At 44.9% G+C, this 25,858-nt stretch overlaps 1 protein-coding gene across 4 annotated transcripts in view; it reads left to right on the forward strand.

Moving 5' to 3' along the window:
• BNC2 (basonuclin zinc finger protein 2) overlaps positions 1–25,858 on the forward strand; it is an 806,895-nt gene that overhangs the window by 364,112 nt on the left and 416,925 nt on the right. The gene's annotated exons all lie outside the window — the stretch shown is intronic.

Raw genomic sequence — 25,858 nt, forward strand, 5'->3', positions numbered from 1 at the left:
GCAGCTGAAAAAAATGGTGAACCTGAAAGCGAGACAGAGAGTCCGCCAGATCATTGTCTTTACCTGGGACATACGAAGCCTTAATACAGATATTAAGGGCTAGGCACTTAAACACCAGATGTCTTAACAAGGCAATGACCGGCGGAGATCTGGAGGTCAAACAATTGATGGCGTACAAAACGCCTTTATTGTCTGTCCTCACCATAATCCGGTGATTTCTAAAAGATTCTCCCCACAACTCCAGGGCCACCAAAATAGGAAACAGTTCTAGCAATACCACATTTTTAACTAGTTTTAAACGCTTCCATCGTTCGCACCAACGCTCCGCACACCAGTGTGTCCGCCAAATGGCAGCAAAACCCACTGAGCCTGCAGCGTCGGTACAAAGGAGGAAGTCCTTGTCCAAAACAAAATCAGACTGCCAAACGGCTTTACCATTAAAATGTAGAAGGAACTGAAGCCAAACCATCAAGTCTGCCCTCATATCATAAGACACTCTAACATGGGGCGAGGGAGACTTTAGGCCGGACACAGCAAGATACAACCTCCTGGAGAAAGCCTTGCCCACAGGGATTACCCTGGAAGCAAACGCCAATAACCCCAACAAGGACTGCATCTCTTTGAGGCAAATTTTCTTTTTTCTGATGACTAAAATTAACATACCTCTGAGCTTGCGTATCTTGTCGGCCGGCAATCTGAATTCCATCAGGACCGTATCGATGGTGATTCCTAAAAATTCTAAGCATGTGCATGGCCAAACAGTTTTTTCAGTTGCTAAAGGAACACCGAACGACTTGCAGAGCATGCAAAAAGTATTAAGGAGAAATTCACATTCAGAGGTACCAATTTTTCCCATAAACAGGAAATCATCCAGGTATTGCATCACCTGGGATGACCCTGTCACTTGCTGCAGCACCCATTCCAGGAAGGTTGAAAAGCACTCGAAATAGTAGCATGACAGGGAACAGCCCATGGGCAGGCACCTGTCAAAATAAAATTTATCTTCAAAAAATATACCCAGAGAGTTAAAACAGGATGGATGCAGGGGCAACAGCCGAAAAGCGGATTTGATGTCCGCTTTAGCTAGCAGCGCACCCTGACCCAAACTTTTAACAATCACCAGCGCGTCCTCAAAAGTGGCGTACGAGACAGACGCATCATCAGCATCAATTTCCTCGTTCAGAGAATCGCCCTTGGGATAGGAAAGGTGATGTATTAATCTAAAGGAATTCGGCTCCTTCTTTTGTACAATCCCAATAGGTGACATTCTGAAATTTCTAAAGGGGGGAGAAGAGAATGGGCCCACAAACCGAACTTCAGAAATCTCTTTATTTATTTTTTCCAAAACAACATCAGACATGTTAATAACCGACTTCAAATTCTGAACAATTGTACATCCTATCCCAGAAAAACGTGGAAGGCGAAAGCCAAACTGGAAACCATCAGTTAGGAGCTCCGCCTTCCACTGGTCTGGGTACACCTGTAGCCACGGGAGCAGCTCTGACACCCTCACCGGCGTTGGGGCCTTTTGAAAAACTTCCTTGCTGGGCCCCAGCCATTCTCCTGAAGCACTTTGCGACTGGATGTGCTCCAGCGCAGAATGCACATTCGTGCCGGTATTTGCACGTACCCGGCCATCGACACTGCGAGTCATTAAAACTGAAACAGATCCCCCGCTTATAGCCTGAGGAACCTGCCACCTGCTGAGGGGGGGCAGAAGGCGTTCTGGGCTGAAAGGGCGGCCTCTGTGGCAGAAAGAGATCAAGCCACAGACCCACATCCTTAGTACCCCATTTCAGATTAGGGTCTACTGCCATTTTTTGCCTGAACGCCATGTCGTAATTAAACCATGCTACCCCTCCAAAGCTTTTATAAGCCTCTAGAATTATTTCTATACGCTCTTAGCGGGGAACTTCTCACACAGGACAGAGGAGTAGATACAGAAAGCCTGCAACCAATTGAATATAGTTTTAGGCACAAATCTCTTTCTATCCTCCTCCTCCTTCTTGTCCCCTTTTGTCATGAACTCCCTAGCAGAGGGCAGCAAAGACAAGAGATCTATGTACATTCCCTGCCAGATCTTCTCCTTTAAGGCCTCGGGTAGATGGAAGCCCAAAGGGGAGACCTCACAAGGCATAGACTCCTTTAAAAAACTTTCAGGCAAATTTTGACATTGAGCAACTGTAAAGACACTGTCATTTCTAGCAGGGCCACTAGGTGGCGACCAAACGTCAGAAACCACTGGAGTGATGTCAACAGGCTTCGGAGCCTGTACACTCTGACAGAATTTTTTACACAAATCAAAGAGCATGACAGGATCAGATATGTTAATAGACTCACCACCCTGAACGGGCTGATGGCGATGGGGGCTGGGATCCTCCGGTGCCATTCCCGCTGCTTGCGACTCCTGCAGTGAAGGACTGGAGAGATGACCGCCGACCTGGGGAGAAGCTGCGCTCTGGGGGACAGCAGGCGCCCATCCACCAGTCTGGGATCCCGATCTCATCAGGGGGGGCCGCATGAAGCCCGCCACCGAGCTCCGGCTCCTAGCGTCCGCGTCCTCGCCCGGTCCATCTTCTTCCGCTCTCCCGAACCGTCCGTCCGCCGAGCGCCGTCCTGCCGAAGGGGAAAACCTTCTTCTCTGAGTCCTCCGTCGCTTCGTTGGGCCGCCTGCCCCGGAACTTCTTCCTCTTCCGGTGTCACGGCCGACGTCAGAGGTCCGGTGACCGAAAGCACCCTCTGGCGGACATGACGCGGCGGCGTGACCCATGACCTGAACCTCCGACCTCCCGGGTGGCAGCATCACTTCCTCCGCCGCCGCTGCCGATGTTGATGCGGCCGAACCTCCGGAACTCGACTCGGCATATCCAAGCATCTGCGGATCCAGGCGTCTCCTCCTTCCTCTCCTGCCCATTCGATAAGCTGCCTGATGAGACTCATATCTTCCAGGATGCCTCCCGAAGTCCACCACACGCGGAGAAAGAAGAAAAGACAGGTGAGAGATTTTGTAGAGATTGAGCTGTGAGGGCTCGGACAGTCCATTAAATAGCCCCCTTCCTGAGGTAACCTTCCTCCCATAGGTGAGAGAGTGTGGGCGTGGAGAGGGGCTTATTCGCCTCACTTACTAACCTGACTAAAAACTGCCTAGTTACTCTACCTAGTTTGCCCAGCTACCACCTGAGGCGGGAAAACCTGAGCCAGGAAAGCCAGGAAAACAAGTCCCAGGGTCAATAGTTCACCTCACTGACATAGCAGCCTAATGTACCCCATAACTAACATGGCTTCACTAAAGCTAACCTAACTTTATCTCACCCTTCCGCCATCCCATAAGAAAGGGGGGCTTATATTAGCCCCCTTTCGAATATTCCAGTTTGATGTTTTTGTACCGCCATTGTCAGTGAATACACATGTAGCAGAGCTCTCTTATTGTTTGTGCAGTGGTGGCCATAGATGAAAATGAACATATTATTAACATGGGAAACATAGAAGATGTGTTTGGGACTTTAAATACACGTATATGTACACACAAATAGGAATAGGTTAAACCAGAGAGGTATTATTATTATTATTTTTATTATTATTATACAGGATTTATATAGCGCCAACATTTTGCGCAGCGCTTTACAATATGAGGACAGACAATACAGTTATAATTAGGGATGCACCGATCTGACTTTTTTGGACCCGATACCGATACCTGGCGTTGTGAAATCGCCGGTACCGATACCGGAACAGATCCGAAGCTACACACAAAGCAAGCGGCTGCAGTACAGAGCAAAGTCGCTGCTTCATGTGTACGGCTCCTCCATTCACATTTGATATCACTCCGCCTGTGAGCTGGGACTATACAGGAAGTAGCGGCTCCCATCCCATACTACTACTACACCAAGTAAGGGATGCCTGAGCCATTACTAAGCAAAAACCGGAACGGCCAGTGGATCAGTCAATGTTACCAATCCCCCCGATCCAGCTATAATGGCCATATCGGTGCCGATATCTGATCCGAATATCGGATCGGTGCATCCCTAGTTATAATACAATTCAATATTTGAGGAATCAGAGGGCCCTGCTCCTTAGAGCTTAAATTTAGGAGGGAGGGTCAAGTAATACAAATGGTAATAACTGTGGGGGATGAGCTGAAGGAGAAAATAAAAGTACAGTTGATAGATGGGGGGCATGATAGGCTTCTTTGATAAGGAGGGTTTTCAAGGATCATCTAAAAGCAAACAGAGTTAGAGATAATTGGACAGATTGAGGTAGGGAGATAGAATGTGAGAAGCTCTGGAAAAGTCCTGGAGGCGAGCATGGAAGGAGGTGACAAGGGAGCTAGAGAGCAGGAGGTCTTGGAAGGAACAAAGAGAACAATTAGATTGGTATTTTGAGACTAGGTTAGTGATGTAGCTGGGGGCCAAGTTGTGGGTGGCTATGTAAGTTGCTGTTAGTATTTTTAATTTATTGTGTTGGGTGAGTGGGAGCCAGTGGAGGAATTGACAGATGGGTAGAGGACACTGAATGGTTGGTAAGGTGAATGAACCTGGAAGCAACATTAATGATGGACTGAAGGGGGGATAGCCTATGTAAAGGAAATCCTGTGAGGAGGGAGTTACAGTAGTTGAGGCAAGAGATGACCAGGGGGTGAACTAGGAGCTTTGTGGTGTCATTGGTTAGAAAGGGGTGTATTTTGGAGTTGTGGCGGTTGAGATGGCAAGATTTGAACAGTGATTGAACGTGGGGCCTAAAGGATAGAATCTTGGCATGCTAGGATAGACTGATAGTTGTGATAGGTAAAATAAATAACTATTTTTGATTACCAATTCCAGAATTTTTTTTTTTTTTTTAAAGAAACCTTAGTTCAGCTTTGAGTATATCTTGTGTGTAGGCCCTGACTGATTTCTAGTGACCTCCACTTGGAGCAATTTTACTAGAATGTAACTGTTTGAAAGGCATTGTGTACATAGTGAGCATAATTCAGCATTTTCAATGATAATTTTTACCTGTAGGCATAGTACAACTTTGTTTTCTGTATTTTAAGGTTAGGGGGTTTACTACAGACTACTGGACACATGCGTCATTCATTTTATATTACTTGTAACTACTTGCATCATAATTTAATATCTGTTTGATACATCTGGCATATTCACTCACAAAGCAGTATTGTAAAAGCGGAGTAATAAACATGTCAAAAATACAATGAATATTGTGTTTGTTTGCTCTCTAGTGGCAGATAACAAAGTGTAGACTGGGGAAGGTCACAAATTATAGAAGATGTCACATCCATACACAATATATCTTGAGATTCAGTCTACCCATTTAATCCAAGCTGGAGGTCAAATAATATTAATGATGATGAGGATGATGATGAACACTAGACAGTTTTAAAAGAAGATATTTTACAATGTTTTAAATAAGACCTGTCAGCACCACATTAACTTATATTGTAAAATACATATTTAATATCTCAGGATAATAACTGAACAGTTGCTACACTTTGGGGTCCATTTGTAAAACATTGAATGTGACTTACACCAAACATTCTCTGGTGGAGAATATTCAAGATTCATATGCTTTTCATTTATTGTGTTGGGTGAGTGGGAGCCAGTGGAGGAATTGACAGATGGGTAGAGGACACTGAATGGTTGGTAAGGTGAAAATTTTACCCCCCCCCCCCCCCCGCTTTATGACCAGACAATTATTGCTAGAAACAAAAAAGTCAGACAATTTTGAAAAAAAAACAACAACATTTTTTTATTTTCTGCTATAAAACATATCCAATAAAAAATGTAAAAAGTCTAATTTCTTCATAAGTTTAGGCCAATATGTTTTCTGCTACATATTTTTGGTAAGAAAAAAAATCACAATAAGAGTATATTGATTGAATTGCGCAAAAGTTATAGAGTCTACAAACTATGGGATTTTTAAATTAATATATATATGTTTTTTTTTTCCAAGTAATGGTGGGAATTATCAACTTATAACGGGTCTGCGATATTGCATTAGACAGTCGGACACTAACTGGCACTTTTGACATTTTTTGGGGACCAGTGACACTAATACAGTGATCAGTGCTAAAAATATGCACCGTCTATGCTTTTACTAGGGGAAGGCATGAATCCATGTCCCTGCTTTGCAGGAACACAGGATCCATGCACTTCCTCCTGTCAGAACAACGATCTGCCTTGTTTACATAGGCAGACTGGCATTCTACCTCTGTGCAGGATGATTGGCGGGTGCGGGCGGACATTGAGTCCACGGTACCTGCAGATCAGCTCCCGCTGTGAATAACCACAGTGGGAGTGGATCGCCGGCGGCGCACATGCGTGCCCTAGACCCAAAAGTGTCAGATCATCAGGGCCGGTGCTAGCGCTAGGCAAGTTAGGCAGCTGCCTAGAGCGCACTGCCGCCTAGGGTGCAGCTACGGCCGCTGGGTTACCTACTTTCCACTGGGAGGAGAGGGCGCCTGCAGTTTGTCAGTGCGCCTCGTCCTCTACCCCGCTGTCTAACACCGGCCCTGTCTGTGGCGGCGCAGCAGCAATCAGCAGCACCTTTGGGCTGCAGGCAGCTGAAAATCCATTGCCACACGGCCGCGATCAGCGAGGGGCCGGCTGAGGGCAGAATCAGGAGGAGAGTCCAATTGCAGCACCACCTCCTCCTTTACCTCGCCCCCCAAAAAGACAAGAAGCAGCGGGCGCAGTGTACCCCGCGCTTCCAGAGCATGGACTGCTCCAACTTCATCTTTACTCTAACGTGAAGAGCCGAAGAGCTGGAGGACAGGCTGACAGGGAGGATCGAGCTGTGACAGGAGACGAGTACATGGGCAGGGCAATGGAGCCAAGGGGGCAGAAAAATGAGGTTTCGCCTAGGGCGTCAAAAATCCTTGCACCGGCCCTGCAGATCATGTACTAGGTATGTGATCTGGCACAGCAGTGCGACCTCACTGCCGTATATGTAAGTTATACAAACGGTAATTGGTTAAATGGCAGGGAATATTCTCCACCAGACAATGTCTGGTGACGGCTGCATTCACTTCTTTGTAAATAGTCTCTGTTGTGTTCAAAATTGTATAGTCTTCTCTATGGCTACTGTTTTACATCTTATGCTTAACTCTGGGAACCATGATTTTAAAATATACAGACATGTTATGAGGTGTTTCTTGGCATTTGTAACCAATGAAATCCACATGTATCTGAGACTTTTCAGTCAGCTGTACTTCCAGGCACTGCTGGCACCGGTAACAAAGCTTTGATTAGTGCACACCACTGGTGTCACATTTAGACCTTTGTGTATGCATGAAGTCTGTGCATCCTGATTTATCACAATAAATGTGTGTAGGCACCTAATCGCATGCAGTGAAAAAGCCTCTCTGTTGCCTAATGTCAACCCTATCTCCTGTCCACACTATGCCCTTCCTTTGCCCCCTCACGTGAAGTACAGGTAAAGCAGTAATAAACCCAAAAGCAAATATTTATTATAATGCAGTTTGCCAATTCTTAAGTGATGACTAGTGTTGAGCGAACACGGACTGTATTATTCGTGTTCGTACCGAATAATTGGATTTTTTGTACCCGAACACGGACACGGACACTTTACTGTATGTTCGGGTAAAAATCCGTGTTCGGTCGTTTTATTTCCGGGTTTTGCATGCTTTGGCGCTCTTTTCATGGCGGGCTTTCAACAGCCAATCAACAATCGTTTAACTGGTGTGCCTTAAGCCATCCCAGCCATGCCTGCAAATGTCTCAGTAGCTGTGATTGGCCGTCTGAAGCATGTGACCAAGTCTTTATAAGTTCGAGGCAGCCGCAGCGGCGTCATTATGCTGCTTAGATTCAGGGACAGAGCACACATCAACGTGCTGGCTGCTGATTAGGGAAAGATAGGCAGGAAAAAACCATTTGTGTCCGGATAGAATTGAGGGACAGGTCGGAGTGTTTAGGCAGGGCGAGTTGTAGGCATTTTAGGGATAGAGTCTGCTGAATTATATAGGGTCAGTGTCTTCTACAAACTACAATCGATATTGCTGTGTGGGGGGTGGGGTCTGCACTCAATCCTGATCTACGATCTCTTCTCAATCCTGTTATGGACAGAGTCTGCTGAATTTTAGGGAAACTGTGTTCTACAAACTACAATCGATATTGCTGTGTGGTGTGGGATTGGAGATAGGCAGGTGTCAGTGATCCACATCCATTTTTCTGTGTGTGAGCTGCAGTGAACACAATCTTTTTGGGCTGCAGTGAACACAATCTTTTTGGGCTGCAGTGAACACAATCTTTTTGGGCTGCAGTGAACACAATCTTTTTGGGCTGCAGTGAACACAATCTTTTTGGGCTGCAGTGAACACAATCTTTTTGGGGTGCAGTGAACAAAATCTTTTTGGGGTGCAGTGAACACAATCCTTTTTGGTGTGCAGTGAACACAATCTTTGTGGGGTGCAGTGAACAAAATCCTTTGTGGGGTGCAGTGAACACAATCTTTTTGGGGTGCAGTGAACAAAATCCTTTTTGGGGTGCAGTGAACAACATCCTTTTTGGGGTGCAGTGAACACAATCTTTTTGGGGTGCAGTGAACAAAATCCTTTGTGGGGTGCAGTGAACACAATCTTTTTGGGGTGCAGTGAACACAATCTTTTTGGGGTGGAGTGAACAACATCCTTTTTGGGGTGCAGTGAACAAAATCCTTTTTGGGGTGCAGTGAACAAAATCATTTTTGGGGTGCAGTGAACACAATCTTTTTGGGGTGCAGTGAACACAATCTTTGTGGGGTGCAGTGAACACAATCTTTTTGGGGTGGAGTGAACAACATCCTTTTTGGGGTGCAGTGAACAACATCCTTTTTGGGGTGCAGTGAACACAATCTTTTTGGGGTGCAGTGAACACAATCTTTGTGGGGTACAGTGAACAGAATCTTTGTGGGGTGCAGTGAACACAATCTTTGGGGGGTACAGTGAACACAATCTTTGTGAGGTGCAGTGAACACAATCTTTGTGGGGTGCAGTGAACACAATCATTGTGGGGTGCAGTGAACTCAATCTTTGTGGGGTACAGTGAACACAATCTCATACTGAAGGTTTGAGGGTGCTGCCTGTTCCATACTCCCCCTACTCCTCATCTAGCCTTTTAGGGGTACAAACAATAGTAATTGGGGCCTAGTGTGGTTGTGTACGTGTGATATACATACACTTTTTTGGGATCATATTTTCTATTCCGCTATTTAATCAAAAACCTTTGGGGATCAGTTAAATTGGGGGATAGTCTGTGTTGGTACGTGTGAGAGAGATCCACCTTTCCAAGTTGTTGGGGTTCATCTCATACTTCTGAAGGTTTGAGGGTGCTGCCTGTTCCATACTCCCCCTACTCCTAGCCTTTTAGGGGTACAAACAATAGTAATTGGGGCCTAGTGTGGTTGTGTACGTGTGATATACATACACTTTTTTGGGATCATATTTTCTATTCCGCTATTTAATCAAAAACCTCTGGGGATCAGTTAAATTGGGGGATAGTCTGTGTTGGTACGTGTGAGAGAGATCCACCTTTCCAAGTTGTTGAGGTTCATCTCATACTTCTGAAGGTTTGAGGGTGCTGCCTGTTCCATACTCCCCCTACTCCTAGCCTTTTAGGGGTACAAACAATAGTAATTGGGGCCTAGTGTGGTTGTGTACGTGTGATATACATACACTTTTTTGGGATCATATTTTCTATTCCGCTATTTAATCAAAAACCTTTGGGGATCAGTTAAATTGGGGGATAGTCTGTGTTGGTACGTGTGAGAGAGATCCACCTTTCCAAGTTTTTGGGGTTCATCTCATACTTCTGAAGGTTTGAGGGTGCTGCCTGTTACATACTCCCCCTACTCCTAGCCTTTTAGGGGTACAAACAATAGTAATTGGGGCCTAGTGTGGTTGTGTACGTGTGATATACATACACTTTTTTGGGATCATATTTTCTATTCCGCTATTTAATCAAAAACCTTTGGGGATCAGTTAAATTGGGGGATAGTCTGTGTTGGTACGTGTGAGAGAGATCCACCTTTCCAAGTTGTTGAGGTTCATCTCATACTTCTGAAGGTTTGAGGGTGCTGCCTGTTCCATACTCCCCCTACTCCTAGCCTTTTAGGGGTACAAACAATAGTAATTGGGGCCTAGTGTGGTTGTGTACGTGTGATATACATACACTTTTTTGGGATCATATTTTCTATTCCGCTATTTAATCAAAAACCTTTGGGGATCAGTTAAATTGGGGGATAGTCTGTGTTGGTACGTGTGAGAGAGATCCACCTTTCCAAGTTGTTGGGGTTCATCTCATACTTCTGAAGGTTTGAGGGTGCTGCCTGTTCCATACTCCCCCTACTCCTAGCCTTTTAGGGGTACAAACAATAGTAATTGGGGCCTAGTGTGGTTGTGTACGTGTGATATACATACACTTTTTTGGGATCATATTTTCTATTCCGCTATTTAATCAAAAACCTTTGGGGATCAGTTAAATTGGGGGATAGTCTGTGTTGGTACGTGTGAGAGAGATCCACCTTTCCAAGTTGTTGGGGTTCATCTCATACTTCTGAAGGTTTGAGGGTGCTGCCTGTTCCATACTCCCCCTACTCCTAGCCTTTTAGGGGTACAAACAATAGTAATTGGGGCCTAGTGTGGTTGTGTACGTGTGATATACATACACTTTTTTGGGATCATATTTTCTATTCCGCTATTTAATCAAAAACCTTTGGGGATCAGTTAAATTGGGGGATAGTCTGTGTTGGTACGTGTGAGAGAGATCCACCTTTCCAAGTTGTTGGGGTTCATCTCATACTTCTGAAGGTTTGAGGGTGCTGCCTGTTCCATACTCCCCCTACTCCTAGCCTTTTAGGGGTACAAACAATAGTAATTGGGGCCTAGTGTGGTTGTGTACGTGTGATATACATACACTTTTTTGGGATCATATTTTCTATTCCGCTATTTAATCAAAAACCTCTGGGGATCAGTTAAATTGGGGGATAGTCTGTGTTGGTACGTGTGAGAGAGATCCACCTTTCCAAGTTGTTGGGGTTCATCTCATACTTCTGAAGGTTTGAGGGTGCTGCCTGTTCCATACCCCCCCTACTCCTCATCTAGCCTTTTAGGGGTACAAACAATAGTAATTGGGGCCTAGTGTGGTTGTGTACGTGCGAGATACATACACTTTTTTTGATCATATTTCCTATTCCGCTATTCAATAAAAACCTTTGAGGATCAATTGAATTGCGGGATAGTCTGTGTCGGTACGTGTGAGAGAGATCCACCTTTCCAAGTTGTTGGGGTTCATCTCATACTTCTGAAGGTTTGAGGGTGCTGCCTGTTCCATACCCCCCCTACTCCTCATCTAGCCTTTTAGGGGTACAAACAATAGTAATTGGGGCCTAGTGTGGTTGTGTACGTGCGAGATACATACACTTTTTTTGATCATATTTCCTATTCCGCTATTCAATAAAAACCTTTGAGGATCAATTGAATTGCGGGATAGTCTGTGTCGGTACGTGTGAGAGAGATCCACCTTTCCAAGTTGTTGGGGTTCATCTCATACTTCTGAAGGTTTGAGGGTGCTGCCTGTTCCATACCCCCCCTACTCCTCATCTAGCCTTTTAGGGGTACAAACAATAGTAATTGGGGCCTAGTGTGGTTGTGTACGTGCGAGATACATACACTTTTTTTGATCATATTTCCTATTCCGCTATTCAATAAAAACCTTTGAGGATCAATTGAATTGCGGGATAGTCTGTGTCGGTACGTGTGAGAGAGATCCACCTTTCCAAGTTGTTGGGGTTCATCTCATACTTCTGAAGGTTAGAGGGTGCTGCCTGTTCCATACCCCCCCTACTCCTCATCTAGCCTTTTAGGGGTACAAACAATAGTAATTGGGGCCTAGTGTGGTTGTGTACGTGCGAGATACATACACTTTTTTTGATCATATTTCCTATTCCGCTATTCAATAAAAACCTTTGAGGATCAATTGAATTGCGGGATAGTCTGTGTCGGTACGTGTGAGAGAGATCCACCTTTCCAAGTTGTTGGGGTTCATCTCATACTTCTGAAGGTTTGAGGGTGCTGCCTGTTCCATACCCCCCCTACTCCTCATCTAGCCTTTTAGGGGTACAAACAATAGTAATTGGGGCCTAGTGTGGTTGTGTACGTGCGAGATACATACACTTTTTTTGATCATATTTCCTATTCCGCTATTCAATAAAAACCTTTGAGGATCAATTGAATTGCGGGATAGTCTGTGTCGGTACGTGTGAGAGAGATCCACCTTTCCAAGTTGTTGGGGTTCATCTCATACTTCTGAAGGTTTGAGGGTGCTGCCTGTTCCATACCCCCCCTACTCCTCATCTAGCCTTTTAGGGGTACAAACAATAGTAATTGGGGCCTAGTGTGGTTGTGTACGTGCGAGATACATACACTTTTTTTGATCATATTTCCTATTCCGCTATTCAATAAAAACCTTTGAGAAACAAATGGATTGCGGGATAGTCTGTGTCGGTACGTGTGAGAGAGATCCACCTTTCCAAGTTGTTGGGGTTCATCTCATACTTCTGAAGGTTTGAGGGTGCTGCCTGTTCCATACCCCCCCTACTCCTCATCTAGCCTTTTAGGGGTACAAACAATAGTAATTGGGGCCTAGTGTGGTTGTGTACGTGCGAGATACATACACTTTTTTTGATCATATTTCCTATTCCGCTATTCAATAAAAACCTTTGAGGATCAATTGAATTGCGGGATAGTCTGTGTCGGTACGTGTGAGAGAGATCCACCTTTCCAAGTTGTTGGGGTTCATCTCATACTTCTGAAGGTTTGAGGGTGCTGCCTGTTCCATACCCCCCCTACTCCTCATCTAGCCTTTTAGGGGTACAAACAATAGTAATTGGGGCCTAGTGTGGTTGTGTACGTGCGAGATACATACACTTTTTTTGATCATATTTCCTATTCCGCTATTCAATAAAAACCTTTGAGGATCAATTGAATTGCGGGATAGTCTGTGTCGGTACGTGTGAGAGAGATCCACCTTTCCAAGTTGTTGGGGTTCATCTCATACTTCTGAAGGTTTGAGGGTGCTGCCTGTTCCATACTCCCCCTACTCCTCATCTAGCCTTTTAGGGGTACAAACAATAGTAATTGGGGCCTAGTGTGGTTGTGTACGTGTGATATACATACACTTTTTTTGGATCATATTTTCTATTCCGCTATTTAATTTAACTGGGCCTCCATGCGAGACCTGTGTGCCTTGTTGCGCTGTTTTGAGTACTCCACCAACATGGCCAGTGGCAATGACGCCGTTCTCAGCTTAACTATCCCACTTCTATGCCTCCTTGAAAAAACAATTCGGGCGATGATGGAAGAGGATGTGGCACAGGATGAGGAGGAGGAGGAGGATGAAGAGGTAACATTTCCAAGGCTTTCAGGGCAGTCATTCGCAAGGGGCTCCGAGGGTGGGTTCCTGCACACGCAAACGCCAGGGACGCAATTGTCCAGCAGGGGCACAGTTCTGGAGGATGAGGAGGATGAGGAGGAGGAGGAGCTGGAGGAGGAGATGGAACCATGTTCACAGCAGGGTGGCACCCAGGCCAGCTCATGGCCATCACTGGTGCGTGGCTGGGGGGATACAGAGGACACGGACCATACACCTCCCACAGAGGACAGCCTTTCGTTGCCTCTGGGCAGCCTGGCACACATGAGCGATTACATGCTGCAGTGTCTCCACAACGACCGCCGAGTTGCCCACATTCTAACTTGTGCTGATTACTGGGTGGCCACGCTGCTGGATCCCCGTTACAAGGACAACGTACCGTCCTTAATTCACTCACTGGAGCGCGATCGCAAGATGCGCGAGTACAAGCGCACGCTGGTAGACGCCATGCTGCTGGCATTCCCATCTGACAGCGGGGCCACAGTGGAAGCACAAGGCAGAGGAGGAGGAGGAGGAGGTCGTCAACGCAACCAGGGCACCGCCAGCACCTCAGAAGGCAGGGTTAGCATGGCCGAAATGTGGAAAAGCTTTGTCAGCACGCCACAACAAACAGCAGCACCAGCAGCTCAGATGGAACGTCTTAGCAGGAGGCAGCATTTTACCAACATGGTGGAGCAGTATGTGTGCACACGCCTACATGTAGTGAATGACGGGTCTGCCCCCTTCAACTTCTGGGTCTCCAAATTGGGCACATGGCCTGAGCTTGCCCTTTACGCCTTGGAGGTGCTGGCGTGCCCTGCAGCCAGTGTATTATCTGAACGGGTATTTAGCACGGCTGGGGGCGTTATAACAGACAAGCGCAGCCGCCTGTCCAGAGACAATGTGGACAAGCTCACGTTCATTAAAATGAACCAGGCATGGATCCCACGGGACTTTTCCGTACCTTATGCAGAATAGCAATGGATACCGACCTTACCCACCCATTGTTCCATTTTTGCTCTTTCTCACTCTTTTGGGGTGTACCCTCATTTAAAATTTGTGAAAAGAAGCAGTGTTGGCTACCTCGTCCTCCTCCTCAGGGCCAGATTAATGTAGGGGCTATTGGAGCTGCAGCTCCAGGCCCCTACCTTTTATATAGGCCCCGGGTTGGCCATATTCACTGTTACCGCTCTTCTGTCACTTGTAAACACAGAAGTCTGGCTTCTATGCTCGCTTCCCCAGGCAGCACCCTCAGAACCTCCCCACACAGCGTGAAGGCCGGACAAGGAGGGACAGTTGGCGATGCATGGATGTGTTTATGGGCTTCAGAGACAGCATCCCATGTTGAATTAGGCATGCATGGCTGCACCCTTCCTCCTCTGGGTGCATGGCAAGGCACAGCCCTAAGGCCCTTCAAAATCCTCAGCACCAAGCCCATGATGCTGTTAATCCGGCCCTGGTCCTCCTCCACCGCCGCTTCCACCTACACCGCCCATAGGTGTGCGCAGCCTATTGCATTAAGGTGTGCACCCCAAAGTTGAAATACACATGCATGTGTTTGCCAGCAGGGAGAGTAATGTATCGGGGCCATGTACCTGTAGGCAAGGAGAAATAGAGCAGAGCAGGTCCCAGGGAGATCTTTCCCATCTCCTCACTGGCAATGCTATGTGCCCTAGGTGATTAGGGTGTGCCCAGGCACACCCAGCACACCCTGTGCGCACGCCTATGTCACCGCCACATCCACCACCACCTTAACCTCCCTCCTACTCCATATGGGCCTCGTCCTTCAGAGATGAAGAAGAACATTGTTTTATTTTTCTGTTTTTTTTTGTTGTTTTAAGTTATTTCCCTATCCACATTTGTTTGCAGAGCACTTGCCATGCTCTTAATTACGTTTTGCTGCCATTTGCAGCACTCTAGCCCTTTCCTTTGGTGTTTTAGAGCCATTTTAGTGCCTTAAAGTTCGGGTCCCCATTGACTTCAATGGGGTTCGGTGTCCGGGAAAAGTTCGGTAAAAGTCCGGGACACGGACCCGGACTTTTTTTTAAAGTTCGGCCGAACCCGTCGAACACGGACATCTAGGTGTTCGCTCAACCCTAGTGATGACTGCATTCAATTTCTTTTTAGGCTTTCTTTCTTTTATTTTTACCTAGTGATCCTGCCAGTAAATATGTTGTTTTTTTGACAGAACATGCTGTCCTGCATAGGTGTAAGAGGTGTAAAACCTTTATTTCAAAAAGAATAGATCTGTTTGCTGTAACTTCTTATAAAGGGTCAGAGGCGTAACTAGAACCTTCAGGGCCCCGATGCAAGAAACTATGAAGGGCATCCCGGACTCCTGGCCGGGGGCCCTTCCCTTTAAGCCTGGGGCTCTTCCCACTGATCCTGGGGCCCTTTACTCTCGTTGCGGGGCCCTTTATTACGGTTCCGCAGGGGGGAACCGTTCACAAGTTCTGCAGTGGGCCTCCTTCCTGCCATCTTTAGGCCTCCCCACGGTGATGGAATACCAGGGCCCAGTTGCAAGATTAACCTTTGCGATCCTGGAAGTTCACCCTCTGGTGTCAGTAGTTTTTATTTTTTGGTATTTTAATTGTATTATTTTTTATCATTTTATTTTATTTTTTTACAATGTCACTGACTATGACTCTGTCCATTCAGAAAAGGAAGGAAGAAAATCACATATCTACCGACCCCTTCCTGGTTCTCTATTGTGACACATCCCCTGCAGCAGCCGGCAGGAGAGGGGAGGGACCAGAGGGGCATACAGGGGCCCAGAACACAAGTGAACTGGATAGGAGGAGCGGCGGGGGCAGCATACAGAGGAACCAATCTCCTCCATTTTCCTCCTGCAGCTACAAGAGGAAAAAGGAGGACAGTGATTTCTCTACATGCTGCCCCCGCCACTCCTCCTATCCGGGTGTACAGGGGAGCTGCACAGGCCCCCTGGAGCATGGGGCCCGGTTGCAATTGCAACCCCTGCAACCCCTGTAGTTACGCCCCTGTAAAGGGTTAGCTGGCATTTCCATCCCCCAGACTGACAATGCTAGTGTACAGAGGTGTGTCTGTTGGTCCTTCATCTAGAGCGGGGGTCAGCAAATGGTCGATCAAGATCTACCAGTCCATCGTGGCAAGGTGACTGGTAGATCTCACCTTCTGTCCCCACAGCATAAAACACAGTGGGAATGCTTCTATCATTCGCAGCTGAGCAGGAGCCGGCTGTGGAGAAAGAAGGCTAATAGTGGGCTAAGCAAGCAGTTGCATCAGCCGATAGCTCTTCTGTAATGCCATCTGCAGTATAAGGCGGATAGATATCTACTGCTGTCCACCTCTTAAGCCTGCTAGCCAGACCGGTGCTCGCAGGAGCTGTAAGACAGAGAGAAAAGCTCTGTGGTGCACTGAAAGTGGGCTATCTACTCTCTCGTGTTAACTTCTTCAGGTCAGAGTATCTTACACAATACTGAAATGCCCATAGTAGCCTCTAAAACTCTGTGAACTCCGTGTGACTATTTTAGGAGTATAAGAAGGCCTTCTGTCCGTTCTCTAGCATTAGAGATTGGACAGGGTGGAGCGAGGATTTTTAAAGTGCCTAACAAAAATTGTATATACAGATACCGTATCACAAAAGTTTTGCTATGCTAAAATGTCAACAATGCGGCGAGGATGGCGTGTGCTTATTCTTCTGAGGAGGACTGTTGTGATTTTATGGCAGTAGCCTTTTCTGCTTGCTGGATTTAACGGGGACAGCTAGTTACTAGGGATGATCGAACTTTTGAAAAGTTCGGTTCGACCAGAACACCTGAATTTCCGAAAAAGTTAGGTTCGGATTTCAGAACCCCATTGAAATCAATGGGACCCGAACTTCGGTAATCAAAAAACACCATTTTTAAGCCCTAAAACCCAATAAATGCCCCTAAAAAGTGCCTAGGGTTCTGGGTCATGCCCCATTAACTATTAATCACAGAAAAAAAGTTCTTAAAAATTGTCATTTTTGATAAAAAAAGACAATTATTGAAAAAAAAAAGAGAGATTTTTTGATTTTGACTTTGGATTTAGTATCTGGGGGGTCTAAAAAGTGTACATGTGAAGTTTCAGCTCTGTAGCATGTCCACAACCATGAAAAAAAAAAAAGATAATTTTTCAGTAGAACAGGGATGTGGGACCCTCCTTTAACACCTATATGATCTTTTTTTTCTGGTTCTGGACATGCTACAGAGCTGAAACTTCACAGGTACACCTTTTAGACCCCCCAGACACAAAAAAAAGCTCTTAAAAATTGTCATTTTTGATAAAAAAAAGGCAATTATTGAAAAATTAAAAAAAAAAAAGAGATTTTTTTGATTTTTATTTATTAGTGTGAGGAAAGGGATATCTAGTGTAGTTAGAGTGCTCATTTACACTTAAGTTAGCTTCAAAAATTTAGTTTCTGTAGGGAAAGTGTTAAGTGTAAGCGGACCGTAGTGTAGTGTAGGGTTAACTGGCAGTGACTGCTATGGCAGGGTGACAAAACCCTTCCATAGCAGGGTGACCGCTATAGAGAAATTATCATTTCTCTGAATTGCTTCGGCACACCCATATGGCTTCTCACCAGCCAAGCATTTTTTATGCTGCAGGGGCTGCCACTGCCAGTGCTTTTTTGAGGACATGTTTGATGTCAGACATGACATCTGAACATGTGTATAGGGGGTATATATACACATATATGTCTGTATATATACCCCTAGACATATATAGGTGTGATAGTAGCAGAAATAAATGCTTGCGCTAATGAAATCATTTACAGTAATATATTTCTGCTACTATCACACCTATATTTGGCTAGGTGTCTATATACATATAATTATGTGTGTATATATACCACTATACACAAGTTCAGATGTTTTGCCTGCCTCAAAAGAACCCAAAAAAACGCTAGCGTCAAAAAAAAATGCCCAGGTGTGTTTTTGCTGGCATTTTTTGGGGGGTTTTGGAGGCAGGCAAAACATCTGAACTTGTGCACAGTACCACTATACACAAGTTCAGATGTTTTTCCTGACTGCAAAGAACCCAAAAAAATGCCTTCTATTAAACCGGCAAGGTGTTACAGCAGCGAAGCCAACCCCCTGAGCTGAAAGTTTTCTAATACAAACGATCTTTTTTATGGTTCTGGACATGCTACAGAGCTGAAACTTCACATGTACACATTTTAGACCCCCCCCCCAGATACTAAATCCAAAGTAAAAATCAAAAAATCTCTTTTTTTTTTAATTTTTTCAATAATTGGATTTTTTTTATCACAAATGACAATTTTTAAGAACTTTTTTGTGTGATTTTGTGTCTGGGGGGTCTAAAAGGTGTACCTGTGAAGTTTCAGCTCTGTAGCATGTCCAGAACCAGAAAAAAAAGGATTGTATGTATTAGAAAACTTTCAGCTCAGGGGGTTAGCTTCTCTCCTCGGTTTTCACACCTTGTCGGTTTCAAAGCAGGCATTTTTTTGGGTTCTTTGCAGTCAGGAAAAAACATCTGAACTTGTGTATAGTGGTACTGTGCACAAGTTCAGATGTTTTGCCTGCCTCCAAAACCCCCCAAAAATGCCAGCAAAAACACACCTGGGCATTTTTTTTTTTGATGCTAGCGTTTTTTTGGCATTTTTTTGGGGTTCTTTTGAGGCAGGCAAAACATCTGAACTTGTGTATAGTGGTATATATACACACATAATTATATGTATATAGACACCTAGCCATATATAGGTGTGATAGTAGCAGAAATATATTACTGTAAATGATTTCATTAGCGCAAGCATTTATTTCTGCTACTATCACACCTATATATGTCTAGGGGTATATATACAGACATATATGTGTATATATACCCCCTATACACATGTTCAGATGTCATGTCTGACATCAAACATGTCCTCAAAAAAGCACTGGCAGTGGCAGCCCCTGCAGCATAAAAAATGCTTGGCTGGTGAGAAGCCATATGGGTGTGCCGAAGCAATTCAGAGAAATGATCATTTCTCTATAGCGGTCACCCTGCTATGGAAGGGTTTTGTCACCCTGCCATAGCAGTCACTGCCAGTTAACCCTACACTACGGTCCCCTTACACTTAACACTTTCCCTACAGAAACTAAATTTTTGAAGCTAACTTAAGTGTAAAGGAGCACTCTAACTACACTAGATATCCCTTTCCTCACACTAATAAATAGCTAAATGACACTTAAAGTAAAATTAACAGAACTGCTTCCACTCTCTTCCATGTCCAGTATAACAATGCTAGGAATATGGCGGGGGTGATCTTATATACTGGGGGGCGTATTCACTAATGATTGGTCTAGGGACCCCCTAGTCACTCCAATCACATTCCTAGCATTTTCCTGCCCCCTCAATTGGCTTTTGCTAATGATTCTGGTCCAATCACGGGCTTTTAAAGCCCATTTCCTGAAGCATTGCATTTTGGGCGGTTCAGGTTGCCGAATTCCGAACTTTTTGGGCAAAAAGTTCTAAATTCGGCCGAACCTCGAACACCCAATGTTCGGGCCGAACCAATGGTCGACCCGAACCGTTCGATAATCCCTACTAGTTACATCTGTATGGATGACTCACTGGATGGCAAAGCATTACATATTGCTTTTGAATAAAGATTATTGAATCTCATTTTTGCTATCACTTGAACACTACCTTATTCTCTTTTGGTGATTGAGTGAACAAGAGGAAGTCTCTCCCTCTCTTTTTTCATCTACTATTTAATTCAGGCCAAATCAGCGCCCATTATTGCACCGGTTCACATTCTTCCTGCTCAATTTACCCCCTCCTGTTTTTTCATCCCTCCCCCTTTCCCCCCTTTCCCCCCTTTCCCCCCTTTCCCCCCTCCTTTCCTATACCATTCCTTTTTCCCCCTTTCCTTGTTCTTTTCTTTTTCTCTTTTTTCTCTTTTTTATCATATATTTTTTTATCCAATACCTCTATGAATGGAAGTTATCCTGTGGTGTTGATCTACCCATGGTTTGACAGACCTATTTTTATGTCTGATGAAGTGCATTGAATCTCTTGTAAATGGATCCTGAAGAAGCCCTTCAATAGGGCAAAATGCGTCGATCAAAGAGCCATATGCACTTATGCGTTATCCTTTGGATTTCGTGAAAATTGGTTGAATTGCTGAAATGATTATGTGAATTATGTTTTGAATCACTGTTGTAATAATAAATTGTTGACATTTTAACAAAGCAAAACTTTTGTGATGAGTTGTCTGTATATACATTTTTTGTTAGGCACTTTAAAAATATCCGCTCCGCCCTGTCCAATCTCTAATGCTAGAGAAGGGACAGACGGCCTTCTTATACATATTTATATATGGGGATTGTGCCACCAGTGTATCTGTATAGCACACTCCCTCCTCCCCCTTAGACTATTTAGGAGGCTCAGGGCAGTAAGGGCTTTTTACATTTGTATCTCAGGCACCGTAAAACCCCATACTTGGGCCTTGTTTTTATCATCTCTCCCAACCACATTCCAGGAATTATATGCCCTGTCACACTTTTCGGTTGTAGCGCCCACCAAGCAGGAGCCATTTAACCGCTTGCCGACTGCGCACAGTATATTTACTGCGGCAGTCGGCCCCGGCCAGGCAGAGTGACGTAGGTCTACGTCGCTCGCCTGTCACTCCTTCCAGAGCCAATAGCGGGCGGGCGCGCGCCCGCCGAGGCGCGCGCCCGCCGAGGCGCGCGCCCGCCTCGGCTCGTTCACGGAGGAGTGCGGGAGTGTGACTGGCGGACCCGATGTCCGCCGGTCACACTACGATCGCCGCTACAGCGGGAGAAAGACAGAGCGGCTTGTGTAAACAAGCCACCTGTCAGTTCTCCCTGTGTAAAAGTGAAGATCAAACAGTTCTACTATGTAGAACTGTTGATCTTTGTTTTTACACTAGTAGACCTGTCCCTGCACAGTTAGAATCACGCCCCTAGGACACACTTAACCCCTCCCTGTCCAATACTGTTAACCCCTTCCCTGCCAGTGTCATTTTTGCAGTAACAGTGCATATATATAGCACTGATTACTGCAGTAATGTCACTGGTACCCCCAAAAGTGTCAAAAATGTCAGTCAAGGGTCCGATCTGTCCGCCGCAATGTCGCAGTACCGCAAAAAAAATCGCAGATCGCCGCCATTACTCGTTAAAAAAAAAAACACCAAAAATGACAAAAATCTTTCCCTTTGTTAGTAAACGCGATAACTTTTGCGCAAACCAATCAAAATACGCTTTTTGCGATTTTTTTTACCAAACATAGGTAGCGTAAAACAAATTGGCCGAAAATTTAAAAAAATTTTGATTTTTACATTTTTTTTTGGGGGAATTTCATATAAAAAAAAGTGAAAAATATTGTTGTTTTTGCAAAAATTACGCTATTTTTTTGTTTATAGCGCGTGATCAAAAAATCGCACAGGTGATCAAATACCACCAAAAGAAAGCTCTGTTTGTGGGAAAAAAAGGACGTGAAATTCGTTTAGGTACAGCGTCGCACGACCGCGCCATTGTCCGTTAAAGTCACGCAGTAAAAAAATCGCAAAATAACCCCTGGTCTTTTAGCAGGAAAATCCTCCGGTGGTAAAGTGGTTAAGTGAATGAGGCCGCTCTGCAAGTGCTCTGCAGTTTTGTACAGTACAGTGACCAAGGAGTTAAAGCAGGTAGTGAGGAGGCATTGTATCTCCTCCTCACCACCTGCAATAACCCATTGGACCCCACACAAGTGTGCAGTTGTGGGGTGCTAGCAGAGTGGACCTATTTACTTGAATGGGTTACGATTGGTGGGTGGTAGCACCCACTGAAAGCAACAGGGTGTATAATTCCTGCTGCGACATGTGTACACCCTTGGCTGCTGCCCTACTGACACCATCCTCGGCCCTTCTGACACTTTCCACTGCTCTACTGACACTATCCTCTGCCCCACTGACACTGTCCACTGCTCTACTGACAGTATCCTCTGCCCTACTGACACCGTCCACTGCTCTACTGACACTATCCTCTGCCCTACTGACACTGTCCGCACACCATTCACTGCTCTACTGACACTATACTCTGCCCTACTGACACCATCCACTGCTCTACTGACCCTATCCTTTGCCCTACTGACACCATCCACTGCTCTACTGACACTATCCTCTGCCCTACTGACACTGTCCACTGCTCTACTGACACTATCCTCTGCCCTACTGACACTGTCCACTGCTCTACTGACACTATCCTCTGCCCTACTGACACCGTCCACTGCTCTACTGACACTATCCTCTGCCCTACTGACACTGTCCACTGCTCTACTGACACTATCCTCTGCCCTACTGACACTGTCCACTGCTCTACTGACACTATCCTCTGTCCTACTGACACTGTCCACTGCTCTACTGACACTATCCTCTGCCCTACTGACACTTTCCACTGCTCTACTGACACTATGCTCTGCCTTACTGACACTGTCCACTGCTCTACTGACACTATCCTCTGCCCTACTGACACTGTCCCCTGCTCTACTGACACTATCCTCTGCCCTACTGACACTGCCCACTGCTCTACTGACACTATCCTCTGCCCTACTGACACTGCCCACTGCTCTACTGACACTATCCTCTGCCCTACTGACACTTTCAACTGCTCTACTGACACTATCCTCTGCCCTACTGACACTGTCCACTGCTCTACTGACACTATCCTCTGTCCTACTGACACTGTCCACTGCTCTACTGACACTATCCTCTGCCCTACTGACACTTTCCACTGCTCTACTGACACTATGCTCTGCCCTACTGACACTGTCCACTGCTCTACTGACACTATCCTCTGTCCTACTGACACTGTCCCCTGCTCTACTGACACTATCCTCTGCCCTACTGACACTGCCCACTGCTCTACTGACACTATCCTCTGCCCTACTGACACTGCCCACTGCTCTACTGACACTATCCTCTGCCCTACTGACACTTTCAACTGCTCTACTGACACTATCCTCTGCCCTACTGACACTGTCCACACACTGTCCACTGCCTTACTGACACTGTCCACTGCTCTAAGGGCACAAATTACTTTCTATTTTTACAGTGCTATTTGTTTTATTATATTTTTCTAAGTTTTCCTTACTATTTAGTTAGGCCTACTAAATAATTTTTTTTAATAAAATTAAAAAAGGGTGTCAAACCCCGATGATCTTTGAACTCTTTCACATTGGTCAAGTAGATCTCCAGTTCTCAAAGTTTGCCTACCTTTGATCTAGTGTGTAAGCACGCTAATACAGGAGGTGTGTTGCTGGCCAGATAACCAGGTGAAAACAGAGGGGAAAAAAAAACTAAAAACTAAAATGAATGCAGCCATCACATTTAATAATTAGAAAGCTTTGGTTGCCAAAAAATTGTTGACACACCTAAATCCCATATTTCACTGGAAATACACCTTAAAGCGAAATTAAACAGTTATAATTTTATTTTTATTTGACTCCAGGAGCTTTTAGTCAAAATATGCTAGTATGCACAGCATATTAGCATATTATGGCAAACATACCTGGAAAGTGATCCCCTCCAGTGCTGGGTTGACAGCGTGGGTCTTCTCCCTGTCCTTCTTCTGAGTCCTGACTCTTTGGTATCTTGGTTAGCTGGGCTGCAATGTTGTCACTCCTGCACATGCACATAGGAGTTACATCATTATTGCTCACTTTAACCACTTCAGCTCCGGAAGGTTTTACTCCCTTAATGACCAGGCCATTTTTTGCGATGTGGCACTGTGTTACTTTAACTGACAATTGCGCGTTCATGCGATGCTGTACCAAAAAAAAGTTGATGTCCTTGTTTTCCTACAAATAGAGCTTTCTTTGGGTGGTATTAGATCACCTCTGCGGTTTTTACTTTTTGGGCTATAAACAAAAAAGACAATTTTGAAAAAATATATATATTTTTTGCTTTCTGCTATAAAACAAATCCAATAAAAAAATGTAAAAAATCAAATGTCTTCATATATTTAAGCCAATATGTATTCTGCTCCATATTTTTGGTAAAACAAATCCCAATAATCATACATTATGGGTTAAATGTGTCCCTAGGGGGTGCCTGCTAACTGTGTGGGGGTTTCTCTGACTGGGGGAAGACAGAGATCCGTGTTCCTGCTTAGAAGGAACACAAGATCTCTATCTCCTCCCCTCTCAGAACAGCGATCTATATTGCTTAACCACTTCTGGACCAGAAGGATTTGCCCTCTTAATGACCAGGCCATTTTTTGCGATTTGGCACTGCGTTACTTTAACGGAAAATTGCGTGGACGTGCAACGCTGTACCTTAAACAAATTGATGTCTTTTTTTCCCCACAAATAGAACTTTATTTTGGTGGTATTTGATCACCTGTGCGATTTTTATTTTTTGGCTATAAACAAAAAAAAAAGCGACAATTCTGAAAAAAAAAAAAAAAATTTCTATTTTCCTTTCTGCTATATAACATTCCCAAAAAAATAAAAAATATTAAAATAAAACATTTTCATCATTTTAGGCCAATTTGTATTCTGCTACATATTTTTGGTAAAAAAAAATCCCAATGAGTGTATTTTGATTGGTTCGCGCAAAAGTTTTCACGTCTACAAACTAGATAGGGAAACATTTATGTTATTTTTATTTATTATTTTTTTTTTTTACTAGTAATGGCGGCAACAGATCAGACCCCTAACTGACATTTTTGACACTTTTGGGGGGACCAGTGACATTACTATAGTAATCAGTGCTAAAAATATGCACTGCTACTGTAATAATGACATTGACAGGGAAGGGGTTAACCTAGGGGTGATCAAAGGGTTAATTGTGAGCCTAGAGGAGTGTTTTCTAAATGTATGGGGAAGGTACTTATGAAATGACCATAGAGACCTGTGATCCTATATAAAGGATCACAGGCGCTCTGTGATCATTTCAGAGAGAACAATGGTCTACTGTGTTTACAGCAGCTGACCGTCCTTCTCTTTCAGCGGAGAGTGATCGCCCCCAGGACCGCTACCGCAAATCGCTGTACAGGTACGGCGATTCTCGCAGCTGAGCCAGCCTGCCACAGTACATATGTGGCGGGGGCAAGCGGTAAATAGGTAGAAGACTGCTCTGGCTCTCGCAGGTGTCTCTTTGTCCAATCAGTGCTCAATCGTGCCTAAGGTGGCGCACATGCGCCCTCTAGTGGCTACTGCAGGAAATGACGTACAGGTACATAATTTTGTGCAATAGAGCCAACCGGCTGCAGTAAATGTACGATAGGCAGTCGGCAAGTGGTTAAGGCAAGCTTCTCTGCTGGATGCATATCAATGACTATGTTATTAGAGCAGGAGTGATCATAGGAAAAATGGGTGACATTGCCCTGTTTTTAAAGGGATTGTATACGCAAACAATTTTTTTTAAAAATAGTAAGTCGCTTCCTTTGGGGGCTCGTTCTTAAACCATGCTGCCTGCATCTATAGTCATAGACAGTGGAGCCTAG

The sequence above is a fragment of the Pelophylax lessonae genome, assembly GCF_965119305.1.
Source record: "Pelophylax lessonae genome assembly, chromosome: 1".
Classification (NCBI taxonomy): Eukaryota; Metazoa; Chordata; class Amphibia; order Anura; family Ranidae; genus Pelophylax; species Pelophylax lessonae.